Source organism: Meleagris gallopavo, chromosome 8 (genome assembly GCF_905368555.1).
Source record: "Meleagris gallopavo chromosome 8, MGAL_WU_HG_1.1, whole genome shotgun sequence".
Classification (NCBI taxonomy): Eukaryota; Metazoa; Chordata; class Aves; order Galliformes; family Phasianidae; genus Meleagris; species Meleagris gallopavo.
This window is the reverse complement of record NC_139411.1, coordinates 4125630-4140183: the sequence shown is the minus strand read 5'-3', so window position 1 is coordinate 4140183 and position 14554 is coordinate 4125630. Positions and strand designations below refer to the sequence as shown.

Sequence of the window (14554 nt, the reverse complement as noted above, 5' to 3'; positions counted from 1 at the left end):
TCAACAGAGTCATATAGATTGGCATTTGTTATATTGCCTTTATTTCTTCAACAGTTAAATTGAGAATTGCATATCCCAGATGTTGTCCAGGATCAACATCAAGCCAACACCTGTACGATTCCTTTGACATTCTAAAAGTGTTTGTGGAGCACTTGCTTTACTCTGGCCATCCTAAGTGTTTGTTGTTATTTGAAAACTTGCTGAAGATCATCATCAGAGAAAACCTCATGGTTCCTAGGTCCACCCTTCTTTCAAAAATCTGAAATCTCAGTGTATTAAGAATTGATAAAGAGCCTGGAGCATTACCCCTCTGAGGAAAGCCTGGATAACCTGGGTCATTTTAGCCTGGGTAAAAGACTGAGAGGGAATCTAATAAATATTTATTAATATCTAAATGGACGTGGGAGGCAAATGGGTGAGGCCAGGCTCTTCTTGGTGGTGTGTAGTGATAGGACTAGGAGTAATGGCCTAAAACATGAACATAGGAAGTTCGTGCTAACATGCGGAAGAACTTCTTTGTGGTAAGGGTGATGGAGCACTGGAACAGGCTGCCCAGAGAGGTGCTGGAGTCTCCTTTCATGGAAATATTCAAGACTCATCTGGACTCCTACCTGTGTGACCTGTTATGCTTTAGCAGGGGGATTGGAGTCAATGATCTCTTGAAGTCCCTCCCAACCCTTGCAATTCTGTGATTCTGTGATTCTGTTCCACTCTCTTCTATGGAGACAGATGGAGAGATTTGGGGTTGTTCAGTCTAGAGAAGAGAAGTCTCCAGAGAGACCTTATTTCAACTTCTAGGCTCTGAGCAACCTGATCTAGCTGTAGATGTCCCTGTTCATTGCGGGGGAGTTGGACCAGATGGCCTTTAAAAAGGTCCCTTCCAACCAAATGTTTCTAGAAATCTGATTTTGTCTGGCCGTAGACCATTGCCTTACTCTATGTTTTATCTGTTAAGACACTGATCCATAGAGTCATTTTGTTTTCCAAGGATTTTCTGTGGATTTTGTCATCCTAAGGAAGATATGACTGATGAGTTTAGTTGTTGTAAATTAAATTGGTAGCCTTGCCTGCGGTGTGGGGATTGGAGCTTGATGATCCTTGAGGTCCCTTCCAACCCAAGCCATTCTATGATTCATAGAATCATAGAATCACAAGGTTGGAAAAGACCTATAAGATCATCCAGTCCAACCGTCTTCTCACTACCACTGCTACCACAAGCACTAAACCAGATCCCGCAGCTCCTCATCCAGACGCCTCTTGAACACTTCCAGGGACGGCGACTCCACGACCTCTCTGGGCAGCCATTCCAGTGCCTGACCGCTCTCTGAGAGAAAAAGTTTTTCCTCATGTCCAACCTACACCTCCTCTGATACAACTTGCCGCCATTTCCCCGGGTCCTGTCCGTTGCCTAGGAGAAGAGACCAAACCCCTCTTCACCCCAACCTCCTTCAGGAAGTTGTAGAGTGCAGTGAGGTCTCCCCTGAGCCTCCTCTTCTCCACACTGAACAATCCCAGCTCCCTGAGCCGCTCCTCATAAGACTTGTGCTCCAAACCCCTCACCAGTTTCGTTGCCCTTCTCTGGACACGCTCCAGGGCCTCAACATCTTTCCTGTAGTGAGGGGCCCAAAACTGAACACAGTACTCGAGGTGCGGCCTCACCAGTGCTGAGTAGAGGGGGATGATCACCTCCCTGCTCCTGCTGGCCACATTATTTCTAATGCAGGCCAGGATGCCGTTGGCCCTCTTGGGCACCTGGGCACACTGTCAGCTCACGTTGAGCTGAGCATCAACCAGCACCCCCAGGTCTCTTTCTTCTTCACAATCATCCAGCCACTCATCCCCAAGCCTATAACGCTGCTTGGGGTTACTGCGGCCAAAGTGCAGGACCCGACACTTGGCCTTGTTGAACCTCATCCCATTCACCTCAGCCCAGCGATCCAGCTTATCTAGATCCCTCGTAGGGCCTCCCTACCCTCAGGCAGCTCTGCACCACCTCCTAACTTGGTGTCATCTGCAAACTTATTGAGGGTACACTCAATCCCTCATCCTGGTCGTCAATAAACATATTAAACAAGATGGGCCCCAGTACCGACCCCTGGGGGACACCACTTGTAACAGGTCACCAGCTGGACTTAACTCCATTAACCACTGCCCGCTGGGCACGGCCCTCAGCCAGTTCTTTATCCAAAGAAGTGTATACCTGTCCAGACCACGGGCAGCCAGTTTCCCCAGAAGAAGCCTGTGAGAGACCATGTCAAAGGCTTTGTTGAAGTCTAGGTAGACTACATCAACAGCCCTTCCCTCATCCACCAGACTGGTCACCTTCATGAACCCGTGCTGGCTGGGCCTGCTGCCCTGGACACCACGCACGTGCCGTGCGATCTCACCCGAGATGATTTGCTCCTTTACTTTCCCCAGTATTGAGGTCAGACTAACAGGCCTATAGTTCCCCGGATCCTCCTTACGGCCCTTCTTGAAGATGGGAGTCACATCAGCAAGCCTACAATCCTCCGGGTCCTCTCCAGTTAACCAGGAGCACTGATAGATGGCTGAGAGGGGTTCAGCAATCACCCCCACCAGCTCCCTCAGCACCCAAGGGTGTAGCCCATCCGGTCCCAATTATGCAATTCCAGTGTTTATAACCAGGCTGTGCTTAGGTGGGCAGGAGACAATTCTATCTGCCCTCTGATGTCTTGGCAAAGCTATGCTGGTGCTTTGATTTGTACTGTAAAAGCTCTCATTTCTCTCATTTTATGCTAACCCCTTTCTCCTCTATCTGATGCCTGGTGCTATAAGCAGAGGTGGTCCCGATGTTCTGCTAATGAAACTATCGAGGTAATGATTTCCTAGGGAGTAGGAAACATTTTCCAGGCATTACCTTGGTCTAGCCTTCAGTCCCACACCATGATAATGGGATAATTATGAGCCAATTTCATGTGCTCAGACACTGCTTTCACTACAAACAGGTTGTTCCCAAGCAAAGGAAATGTCATCCTATTGCCTGCTGCTCTTTAAAACCTTCAGGTAGTCTCCCATGTTTGCCTTTACAAACACAGCTTTCACTTGTATACACTCAAAGGTGTATGATATTTACTCAGCATAAAGTAATCGTGTTTATCAGCATGATAAAGTAGGTCCTGTCACACAAAAGTAAGTGGTAGGTTACTGATCTTTAACCAACATGGGGGTTAAACACAGATTTTCCTTTTCTAGTATACTTCTCATTTGAGATCATTGCACGAACAGCAAGCAGGCTTGTAGCGAGACGCGATGCAGGCGGTGTGGGACTCACACAGCAGGAAGCTCTGACATCAGGAGAAGCTTTCCTCAAGCAGTGGGACAACAATTGGAGCGAAAAACAAATCCAAACACGTGACCAAAAACATGAAGTGGCAAAAGGATGGTGTTTGGGGTTTTAAGAGCTTCAGAAGTGTGTTTCTAGTTCTAAAAATGCTACTTCTGAACTGGAAACAGTGGCTCAGCAGGAGTTTGTGTCTCCATGCTGCACTGGGCCCCAGTGCAGGATCTCTTGGGTGGATGAGCTGCAGGTTGGTGCCAGCAGACAAACAGACAGCTTCCAGCAGGACAGGAGAAAGAAAGTGCCCGTGGTCATTCCTCCTGGGGCATCTGAAACACCTAGAACGGGTTATGAGCTCTGAAAACCTAACTACTTTCCCAGAAGGTTTGGTGGAGAACAGTGGGGGTGAGTGCATGGGATACAGCAGTGTGTGCATGTGTATGACGTGGTGGAAGTGGTTGAAAACAACCTAAAATATAGTGTTTCAGCTGCCGGCGTGCAGAGGGAGGGGGAAGCTAGAGGGCTACAGGGACCTCAGGCCTTCCAGAATAAGAGATGCTTTCAGCCCCTCGTCCCCACCCTCTGCTGTTGTAAAAGGACTCATAGAGCAGCGGCCTTTAGCAGCTGGTTTGCATAAGGTAAAGTACACAGCCGGCAGTGCTCCAGGGTGCTGAGGGTAACCACACCCCCCGGGGAGCTGGAGGATGCAGCCAGAGGAACCGGCGGGGCTGAAGGGCTGCACTGTTCAGACACAGGTATTTATATCTGCCAAACCCCTGGGTCGGAGTTGCCAAGCTCCCAAACAACCGCATGGAATATTTTCCTCGGTGGTGTTGTGGGGAGTGTTGCTGCTAATGGAGGAGGTGTTGGGTGGCTGCGATGTACTCCCAGTCCTCTCAGGACACAGTGGACATTTTAGAGCAAGATCAGTGTAGAAAAAGGGTGGGTGATACCAACCTCCTCCTTTCTGGGTGCTCTGAAGACTGTGCCAAAGCTGCGTAGTTCTTCCCTAGGGAGAAACCAATGTTCTGAGTGCAACATTCTGGTTTCTAGGAGAAAAGATGGTTACACATTAACAGAGAGGTGATGTCTGCTGGTCTACATCTACATTGAGTCCCTCAAAGTGCATTGTATCGACAAAGCAAAAGAAATTAAAAAAAAAAAAAGCAACAAAGAAAGGTGCTTGATGGAGAGTTGCAATTTTTCAGGTTCCTTTAAACTGCATCACCTATAAATCAACTGCTGGATGTGGGGAGATTTAATGCACGATCCTTTTGGTCTCTAAGTGCAGCCTCCTGCTTCCCAGCTGTGATCCCAGCTGAGGTGGGACTGGCTGAGCTGATGGCTGGCGTGGACTCCAGCAACTCAGCTGAAAGGCATCAAGGTATAAATAATTAATTGCCACTAAATTATTCAAGCTGGAAATACAGTACATGAATCTAGCAAGCTGACCAGGATAAGAATGAGTGATTATGTTAATTAACCCATAAAGCATGCAGCTAGCAGGAGCTGCAATCAGTTCATGTTTTAGGCTGCCTTATGTTTTGAGGAAGAGAAATAAGGCACGTTCATATGAACTGCAGTTACAGTTACGAGTTAAATGATACGGTTTGAATGATCTACAGGCAGAGGGCAGTTGCCTTTCATCAGCTTTGTGCTCAGATGGCAGGCTGGCCCTCCCTCCTTTGGGGGTGAAAGCAGGTATATTTGGTTTTCAAAGCTTACAGTACTGCTCTCTGCAAGAACTCAAAGCCATTTCCAAATATTAGTAGTGCAGTGTGCGAAGTTGTTCCTTAGATGCTCCACTTCTGCTTACTTATGCTGTTTCTTTCCTATGTGTCACCGAGTAGGGAGATGAATAGAGGCAAAAATCAATTAAAGTATTTTCTTTAAGATCCATTAGCATCATGGAAGAAGTGCTAATAACAATGTGCAAATTGAAGGTCTAGTTTTGCAAATATATGAAAGTAACATCATGCCACTCAGTGGGTAACAAAACACAAATATACAGTGAAATGCTTTTCCAGTAAAAATAAAGCATCACTTAATAGTTAAAAGGAAAAGTGCAGCACTAATTCAAGGCTTTGAGTTCAACAAATTGGTGTTAACTGAGATTTTAGAGCTAGAAACAGTCATTATCCAAATGCTCATCTCTGTCTGCATTACTCTCTCCAGTGAATGAACAATGCTCAGCCTGCAGAAAGCAGATTTTTTCTCCAGAAGATTTGAAATAGCTGTGTTCTAGACAGGTAACTGATTTTCACCTTCAGATGGAAGCATGCACTCTGACTTCTCAGGCATACAAATGAATATGTACAGATTTGGTCCTCTTTTGGTGTGGATTGCATTTTCCCTAAAGGCATCATGCTGAAAAATGTATCTATTGCTTCTGATTTAAATGAGGAGGCACGTGCCACCCTGACTCCTTTCCATAAAAGTCTATTTGGATCTAAAGGAGATTTCCTGAGGACTCCAGTTTTGTCTTGCTCCTGTTTTGTTAAGAAGCATTGCTTTCCTCTATGAGGGTAATTTTTTAGTGAGTGTTGAATTTAGATGGATGCACTTTGCTGTGGAACTGGAAGAATGCTGCTAAAAGGGGCCAATGAGAGAGAAATCGGAGACATCTTTTTGTTCCCCAAGATGAAGTGCAAAGGCTTGGTACTTATCTCTTCTCTGGATATTCCCTTTTATCAGGAGGAGGAGCAAAGGTATTCTCCTCTGAAAATCTTAAAACCTGCTTTAGATCTACAGCCTTTGATGCAGTTTTCTAGTAGGATGCATCAATGGACTCTTCTCTCTCAGTGATTTTATAAGAACGTTATTGGAGAAGAACGTGGGTTGCAGAGAGACGACTGGTGCAGTTCCTGTTCCCCCAACATCTGCAAAGTCCGTGGAGATGCTGCAGTGATATTCCCGCTCAAAATGTAGGAAGAAGAGCAAGAAATGTTTGTGGTGGGCGAGTTGTTGCTTATTTCTCTGAAATAGCACAGGTTGCAGAATTGTGCTTGGTTGTAGGCTGCGTGTCAGACAAGGTGTGCATCTCCAGCTTCATCTCACAATAGGAACTTTGTGGCTTACTTCATGAAGGTATCGCAGAGCTGTTTAGTGGCTTAGCCTCAGGATCTCCTTTCCAGTGTCATGAGTTGGGCTAGTAAATGGATTACCTTTGCCTCCAACATTAACTGGGACATACTATGACTTTTGGCTGCAATCTAGGCTGCCCTTACTTGGCCTACCAAAGAATTCGGTTCTGCACTGCTCTGACCTGAGGATAAATGTATTAATGTGAATTTAAACTTAATCTGTTTGGGTTTGATTTCCCTTTTAAAAATATTACATACTATGTCTTCTAAGAGTCCCCTGCAAAATACATAAAAGCTTGAAGAGAACATGCAGCTACTTAAATCTATTGTTCTAGTTGGGCTCCCATATTGATTCTTCCCCTGTAATTTAGTCTTCTGTTGGCATTTGCTGTTCTGCCATCCCGTCAATACCAATTCTATCTGGAAATTACATTAAACTTAAATAAGAGTTTCCCTGCTCAGGAGTACAGAGGAAGTTAAACTTGGGAGTCTGGGAGGTTTCTTTGAGGTGATGGATCACTAGCAATTGCAGGGATAGCTGTATGTGTGTAGTGGTATTAACATGAGTTGTTGGAGTTTAGCTGAGTTTTCTGAATGTTTTGTAGGAAATATATGCAAAAAAAGAAAAGATTTAGTGTTCTGAGAATAATTTAAATATCTAAAGAAATGAGGCTAGATCCAAATTGTGATATATATTGAAAAAAAAATCCTTTTTTCAGATCAGTCATGTTTAGCAATTCTGCTCATTCTAAGAGAGAGATGCTTAGGTTTATGCATTCTGAGTTAATGTGTGTGCCCAGCATCATCACATGTTATCACAGCATGTATTGGGTTTTGAGTTGAGAGCCAGGAATCAGTGTGAATCGATGAGCTCCTCTTTAGGCTCATGTATCAGGCCTATTAGTAAATCAAATCATGATTCAAATATTCTACAAATCCACCTCATGTTTCTCTTCAAGAGGAATGCATATGTGGGTAAATCTAACCCATCTAAAATGTGAGGTCTGAGCTGTGGAGCTGCTGGGTATAGAGTTACTTTACCTCGGGAATAGTTAAGGCTCTGCCCATCAGGTAAAGTGAATAATGAAGAGAGAAGGCTGTGAGTTTGATTACTGCAAGGAATGTAGAGAGGGGCTGCACTATGGTCTACATGGACGGCCTCTTTTGTAGAAGTAGGCCCCGCAAAATGCCATGCATTCACTTCTTCAGAGTTACAGCAGCAACTCATTAAAAACTTCCAGAGAAAGCAACGTATCAGTGGGAACTGAAAGTTGAGTGTGATCAATGCTCCTGCCCCTCTGCCCTTAATTAATTAATTAATTAATTTTTAATACATACGTATTTTCATTTCTGCATTGCCTGTTGGCTGACTTTTTGTTGGTGGTGACTCGCCAGTATTATTTGATGTGAGCTTGCAGGGCAGCAGAGGGCGGCATTACTCCTCGTGTGTTATGCTCTGGAAAGAAGTAAGAATTAAAAAGCAGGGGGAAAAAAGAAGAATGTGGAGAATGCTGTGCCTGCCAGAGCTGCAGGCCATGTAAGGGAACAGAGCGGGGCCAATACCCACCGAGTGGGGTGAGAGCATGCGGTGCTACGTCATGCCCAAACCACGGGCTGAAGGCTGTTGTACTGATAGCCGTAGCTTTTACGCCAAAAGAAATAAAAAGAGAAAGAGCAGCTTTCATAAAAAAGACATTTGTTTGTCTGCAAAGGGGATTTTTGAAAATGGTTGCGAGTTTTCCTTCTTGTAGCAGAGCAGATGCACAAAGTGTTGTCTGTGCCACGCCGCAGGTTTTTATGCTGCGTTCTGGTATTGACCCTTTCTATTCTAACAGCGTGAGAAATTCTCACAGCATGTCAGAGGGTTTGAAGATGAGTTTGTATACTGAGCTTTGCACAGACAGATTGCATATATTAAGGTTATTTGGATTAAGCCATGCAAGTAAAAGAATGGGTGATCAAGATTCAGCAGAAATTCCTTCTAACAGGAGGCTGTAAGAGATTGTGGCCAAACCTAGAATTGCTTCCTAGGACACAGAGAAGCAGCCCCCAAATGCATGTTGCCTTTGCAGCCTCATTGCTTGCAAAGGATTTCTACTGCCAGATTTGAAGGATCTTCTGTGAGTCAACAACATTGCTGTTCTCCACCTGGATCAAAAATTAGGAGGTGGATGAGAAGAGTTCCAGTAGTGAAGCTTCCCAGTGTGTTTCATGGTAGAGAGGAGTTGCAAAGGCAAAGCTTCCCAGCATACTTCAACACAGGTTTTAGTTCTGTGCAAGACAGTGGGTCAGGATCAGACAGAACAAGAAGGAGATGGAGTGAGAAGAGGGCTGGGGGTCCTGGGCTTTCCTAGCTCGTTTGCCCATGGTATGCACAGAAGTGGTCATGGGGCTGAGCTGATTTGGAAGAGGACTCGCACACGAGAGAAGAGTTCTGCCCATCCCCTGATGTACCCAATGCAGCAAGACAGTCATCAAAAGATGTTGGCAATGTGTAGGAAATCAAGCGTTGGTGGCCTCTAATGCTCTGATGGGTAGAGCAATCAGTTTGAGCAAACTGACAGAGAGGATGCTGTGAGCAAAACATTTTTTTACACAGTTAGTCTAACCTGATGAAGTTTTCCCAAGCATGAATAAGAAATAGCTGTAGAAGTCAGTGAAGCGCTGAAAAACCTTTGTGAAACCCAATGTGAGCCCCTGCTCACATCTGCCTGGATGATTCACAGACATTTCCTTGGTATCATAATGAGCTGGGTCCTCTGTGGGATGCTGCCATTTATTTGGAGTCATAAATGGCCATGAGCATCGACTTGGAGCACAAAGCTTTTTTGGAAATGTATTCTGCAAGAGAGGGTTTAGCACTGCTAAGAGTTGTGGACATAAACAGTTCCAGAGACGTGAATAATAGTCTGGTATTTTGGTAAAATATGCCTCATTGCTCAGGATGTGTTGGTGTCAGAGAAAGACTTGAAAATAAATTCTGGGAATCCATTTCTAGAAAGGTAACTTTGAGTGCAACTTACATTTATCTATAAGAAACAGCAATCTGTCCAGTTGCATAAAATACAGGTTTAAAATGTGTTTGTTTTTTTTTGTTTGTGTGCTTATTGTTATAAATACCTGAGACATTCAAATGATATTTTGTAATAAGCAGAAGAATTAATTTGATTCCATAAAGAGACAGTGTGGTTGTTCACAATGCATCCGTCATAAAATAATGATAACGCACTGGCTATTTTCATACTGGTCACAGTGCAATCCATGTTTATTTCTAACCCAATTTTGAATATAAATGAATTGTTTTGAAGGCTGGATAGATCAGCACAATGCGCCAAGGCAATTACGGGAGGTGACCGGCACAATACTGGCTAGAGGAGATAAGAAACACTGCTGGGTTGGGAAGGGTGAGGAGAGGGAGTGCCCAGGGCTGCCAGGGCTTTGCCACTGTTACAGCTGGGAACTAAGAAACAGCATCAGGCAGCCTCAAAATCGTACGGTAGGAATGAGCCACTATGGACTAAAATAATAATAATAGCCATGGGGGGGGGGGAGAGAAGCAAGTCTGTCACTGTTTATGCCTTTCTGAGTGCTCTGATTTTGACCTGTGATGAAAAAAATCAGCAAAAAGGTGATGGAGAGATGAAGTGGTGGAGGATGTGGAAGGATGCTAAAAGCTGGTGAGTCTAGCTGAGTTTTTGTGGCGTTTTATAAGTATACCCAACATCTCAGGCTGACTAAAAGGCAAACGTCGCTTTTGATCAAGCCTAGTTTTTACCAGCATGCTGCTGAATACCAATGCAAAAATCACTGCTCCTAAACATACCATGAGATGCTGTTACTGCTAGTCAGAGCCCCATACAACCTGTGCTCAGAGAGATGAAGGTATGATTCCACACTGAAAAGGTCAGCAGGAGCGGGGGTGTGAATTCAGAAGGATGGGGTCTGACCCAGATGCCCCGCTGAGCACCTGATTGCTGGGATCACACAGAACAGCACAGTCAGACCCATGTTCTGTACATGTGCCTTTCCAGAGCAATGTAGTGCAAAGGTGTCACAGGGCATATGTTGGGCAGCTGGAGGGTTTCTGGCTAGGGAATAGCAATGATTGAATTTCAAAGCAGCAGCATCAGCTCCAATACTCGGTTTCTACTTCCCTGCAAAGGCTGCAACTTCCTCAGCCTCACAGATGTGAGGTGTAAGGACCAGAATGAATCTGCTTTGCCAACTGTGTTTTCTACGAACTTCTCCTCCTTTATATCATGGATATCAGGGCTTCAAGACCTGATCCAAGATCTTTTTCCCTGCACTTTGTTTAATTGGTCCTTTGGATTGTTTGCTGGCAGCTTAAGGCTGAAAGCAAGAAAACAGCATTGCCAGGGCTCTCCTTGCCTAAATGCTGCTTTTGCTCTATGCAGTAGGTACAGTGGGACTGCTGAGAAAAGCAGAGGCACAGTCAGTGTCTAATTGTAACGACTGCAAAGCAGCACCAAGTATTTACTTTGGTGGTTTTCAGAACAAGTTGCTATTTAACATGAGCTTAACACAAGACTTCTTAAGGAAGCTGAATCATTTTGAAGCTTAACCCAGCCTGCAGTGAGATGTGCCTAGGTCTGGCCTCACTTCCTGGCAGGTAGGGTAAAACCTGCTGGAGCTGTTCAGGGACTGGAGGGACAGAGGTCCTCAGTTGCTGTCTATTGTCTCAAGAGTGTGTGAAAATGTATTTGCTTCCTCCTGGAGAAAGCCCAGTTGCAAAGGCGTCATCTAAGGAGGTGCTACCTGGTATCCTCTCCTACCCCACAGGGACCTGTGAGTGGCACTGAATGAAGGGGAGGGAGACCCACCACCATGGGCATCTGATGGGGCAAGCTGTTGAAAATCCAGCTTTCTTTGCCATCGTGTATTACAGAGACACTTTTCAGCTGAAGCATGCCAGATGCTGGGTCTGTGGTTTCTGGAGGCACATAGGCTGGGAAGGTATGAACAGGGGACATAGCTGAGAGAAGGAAGCCAGAGGAACTTCTTGTTGTTCCAATGAAAGAGGTTTTGTATTGTATTGATTATTGGGAATAATTGATTTTGTCACATAAAGCTGGTGTTCCTCCTATAAATGGTCCTCTACCATTTTGGCTCTACAGCCCACCTGGCTGTGACACTGAAAAACAAGGATCGAAGAGTTATGCCCTATCTTTCCAGTACATCCTTTGCCCATGAAGAACAGGAGACTTGAATCTTAGATCTGATTGTGGCACCCATGTGTGTGTGTGAAAAGGGAGGGAGGGCTGAAACTGCCCTACTGTATTGCATGGGTAATTCTGTGTGGTTTTACACTTATCAGGGCTCATCAATTTGCTGTGCGTGACACCAGCATTCATTTGTGCATTATTAAGTATGCCCCTAATGTGATATAAAAAGCTAAATGTTTTACCAATTATGGTACAGCACATTATTATTCCTTCTTGTCTTTGCAGCATGCCTTTTTTTTTTGGTACGATGATTAGACCTTGGGGTATTTTTCTCATGTACTTTATTTGCTCCAAATGATCCTAATACTGGGAAGATTTCCTAGGGCAGGCTGGAGTGGTTGCACTCTCCTTAGAAGAGCTTCTTCTTAGTGCTTCTTACTGATAATGGAAAAAATCTACATACTAAAGAAAAAAAAAAAACAAACCCTTGAGATAATCCATTTGAGGTGTTACTTCCAGCACTTGGGACTCAATGGTGTTTAAGAGATAGCACTGGCTGGAAGAATTTCCAGCCCTGGGTCTCTCCATCCTTGTGGTAGGGAGGGTCAAGCGGGTCCAGCTCTCTTTTAAAAGCTCCAGAAAGGACCAGAATGAGGAATGCCCAATGCCAGGAGAAAGCAGGGCTTATTTTCAGAGAGAAGTGGGGCTGAAATACTTTCCAAATATTGACAATTCCTGTTCCATAGTCTTAGCAAGGCTGCTTTGATGCAGTAGGTCCAACTTCATCGTCATCCTTTAGGGCTGAACTATTTCCCAGCTCTCCCCTTCAAATCTGCACCAGAAGGAGATGCTGGAGGCAACTTGTTTGGGGCAAAAAGTGAAAAGAATGGTCAACTGTCCTGGTAATGTGGGAAGGTAAATAGGAGGAGCTTGTTCACAGATGGAGCCGTACCCATTGCTGTTGAACACCATCCCTCTCCTCACTCTATGCTAAATGTAAGGGAGATTATAACCTTGGCTGACCAATAGATGAGTTTTATGCATGTGTTTTGCATATGTGTGCTGCTCTCTTCTAGGTCTTCTTGTATTTTTGCTTCTTCACATCAGAAAGGTGTTACCCACAGGAAATGCATTTATCTTTTTCCCATGGGTCTTGCACCTTGCCCAAAGTCCTGGCCAACATCATAAAACCCAACTGGTTCCACTTTCTTCTGCAGGCTGAGCTGCTCCTATGGATCCTTATGAAAGGGAGAAAGGAATGTCTTGGAGAAAAAAGACAAATAGTCTTCTACAAGGAGAAAGAGGTTTCTGTATGTGCTCAGCGATGCATCCTTAGCTTCTCCTTATGCAGTGCCCTGGCCACAGTAGCAAGGTGATGTTTGCCTGCTAGCCATCCTGTATGCTACTTGAGCCTGACATAGTGAGCCTGGGAGGTGCTTGCAGAGTGGGGAACTTTTTTGCTTGGAAAATGGCAGCTGAGTGGGTACATTTGATGGCAGATGATCCTTGAAAGTGAAAGCTATTAAAACTCAGGAGTTGTGCAGAAGGGAATTACTGTGAGCACATCAGAGCCATTCTGGGGAGAGGCAGGGATGGCGCGGCTGTGCTTTGTGGGGCTGCCTGTGATTCCAATCGGTGAGCCATGCTGTAGTGTTTTGGGACAGGTAGACTGCAGATGCTTTATTTTTTTTCTTCTTGGGCAAGGCAATGGCCAGGTAGAAATATGCTTTCGCATGATGGCTGCTCCCTTAACAAACTGCATGCAGCCTCACCCCGTTTTCCTGCAGCTGAGCCAGTCGGTGCATTCCTGCCATTCTTCTCTGCAGAGCCGTTTCTTTCCATTCAGAGGCTCAGGAAGACAAAGCAGCTGCTTGGAGAGCCTGAGATTTTTTGATGGGAACATGGAGTTGGGAGCACTGGGACAGGAAAATGTATTTTTCTTGGAGTGGGGTGATAGCACCTACCCGAGGGCTTCTTTACCAAAAACAGGAAACCTCCTGCTGCCTTCGGGTGGCAGAGCTCAGCTGGCAGCTCAAGAAGATCTTTAGGGTGCTTCAGCCTCTGCTAACCAGGGAAGACCAGCCACAAGTTTACTGGTTACAGCCACAGATCTAAAATCAAGTCATAAAGTCTCTCCTTTAGGTCTTATGCAAACTTGTTTTCCTACCTGTAAACAAAGATCCTCTTTACATATACTTACATTCCTTGCCAGTTTTATTTCTCATAATTTCTCATCTCTGCAGTTTTTCTCTGCATCCTTTCTTATCTCTGTAATGTTGTCTCAGTTGCAGGCTGTGCACCTCCAGTAAGAACTGAGCAGTGTGGCTTTGCTGCTTGTCATTGAGAAATTATGCATGAGTTTCCCCTAGGGCTGTTGTTCTCTGGGAACCTGGTGGGCTTCAGCTAACTGTATCGCATCTTCCTGGTCCGGGGGGCCACATCGCTTCTGGGGGGAGGAAAACAGTAAGACTGTAAGCACATTAGTTCCATGCTATTACATTTGTTTTATCATTGACTTCTAGTTTGCAGGCAGCACACTTGCATCTATTTAACATCAGTCATATTTAAAATGGAAATGTTCGGAAGATATTTGGTACTTTTGTTCCCAGTGAGTTATGGAAGGTTGCAATGGAGGGTCTGTACAAAAAGCACTGCCTGAACTTAAAGCATGGTGGCAACCCATGAAAGCAGCCAGGGAACTTTGCTTTTGTGCCTGGCACATGAATGTCAAGAAGAAGTATTCTGGATAACCTTTTTTATAAATTATTTTTGCACGTACATCTTGCTAAATGTAGGAGGTACCAAGTATGTTGGCCAACCTGCAGAGCCCCACTCCAGGGTTCTGAGCAGAGCCCAGGCCCTTTCAAGCAGCGATGCTGAAAAGGGAGTAGCTGCCATTCCTTGTCCATTCTTGTTTGATTTTTTAATTTTATGAGACCATCTTCGGGGTCAAAGCTGGAACTTTGGATACAACCAAGTGCTGCTATGCG

At 45.0% G+C, this 14554-nt stretch overlaps 1 protein-coding gene across 1 annotated transcript in view; it reads left to right on the top strand.

Annotated features, from left to right (window-relative positions):
• Window positions 1-14554, top strand: part of PRKG1 (protein kinase cGMP-dependent 1) — a 393227-nt gene that overhangs the window by 10941 nt on the left and 367732 nt on the right. The window lies entirely within an intron of this gene.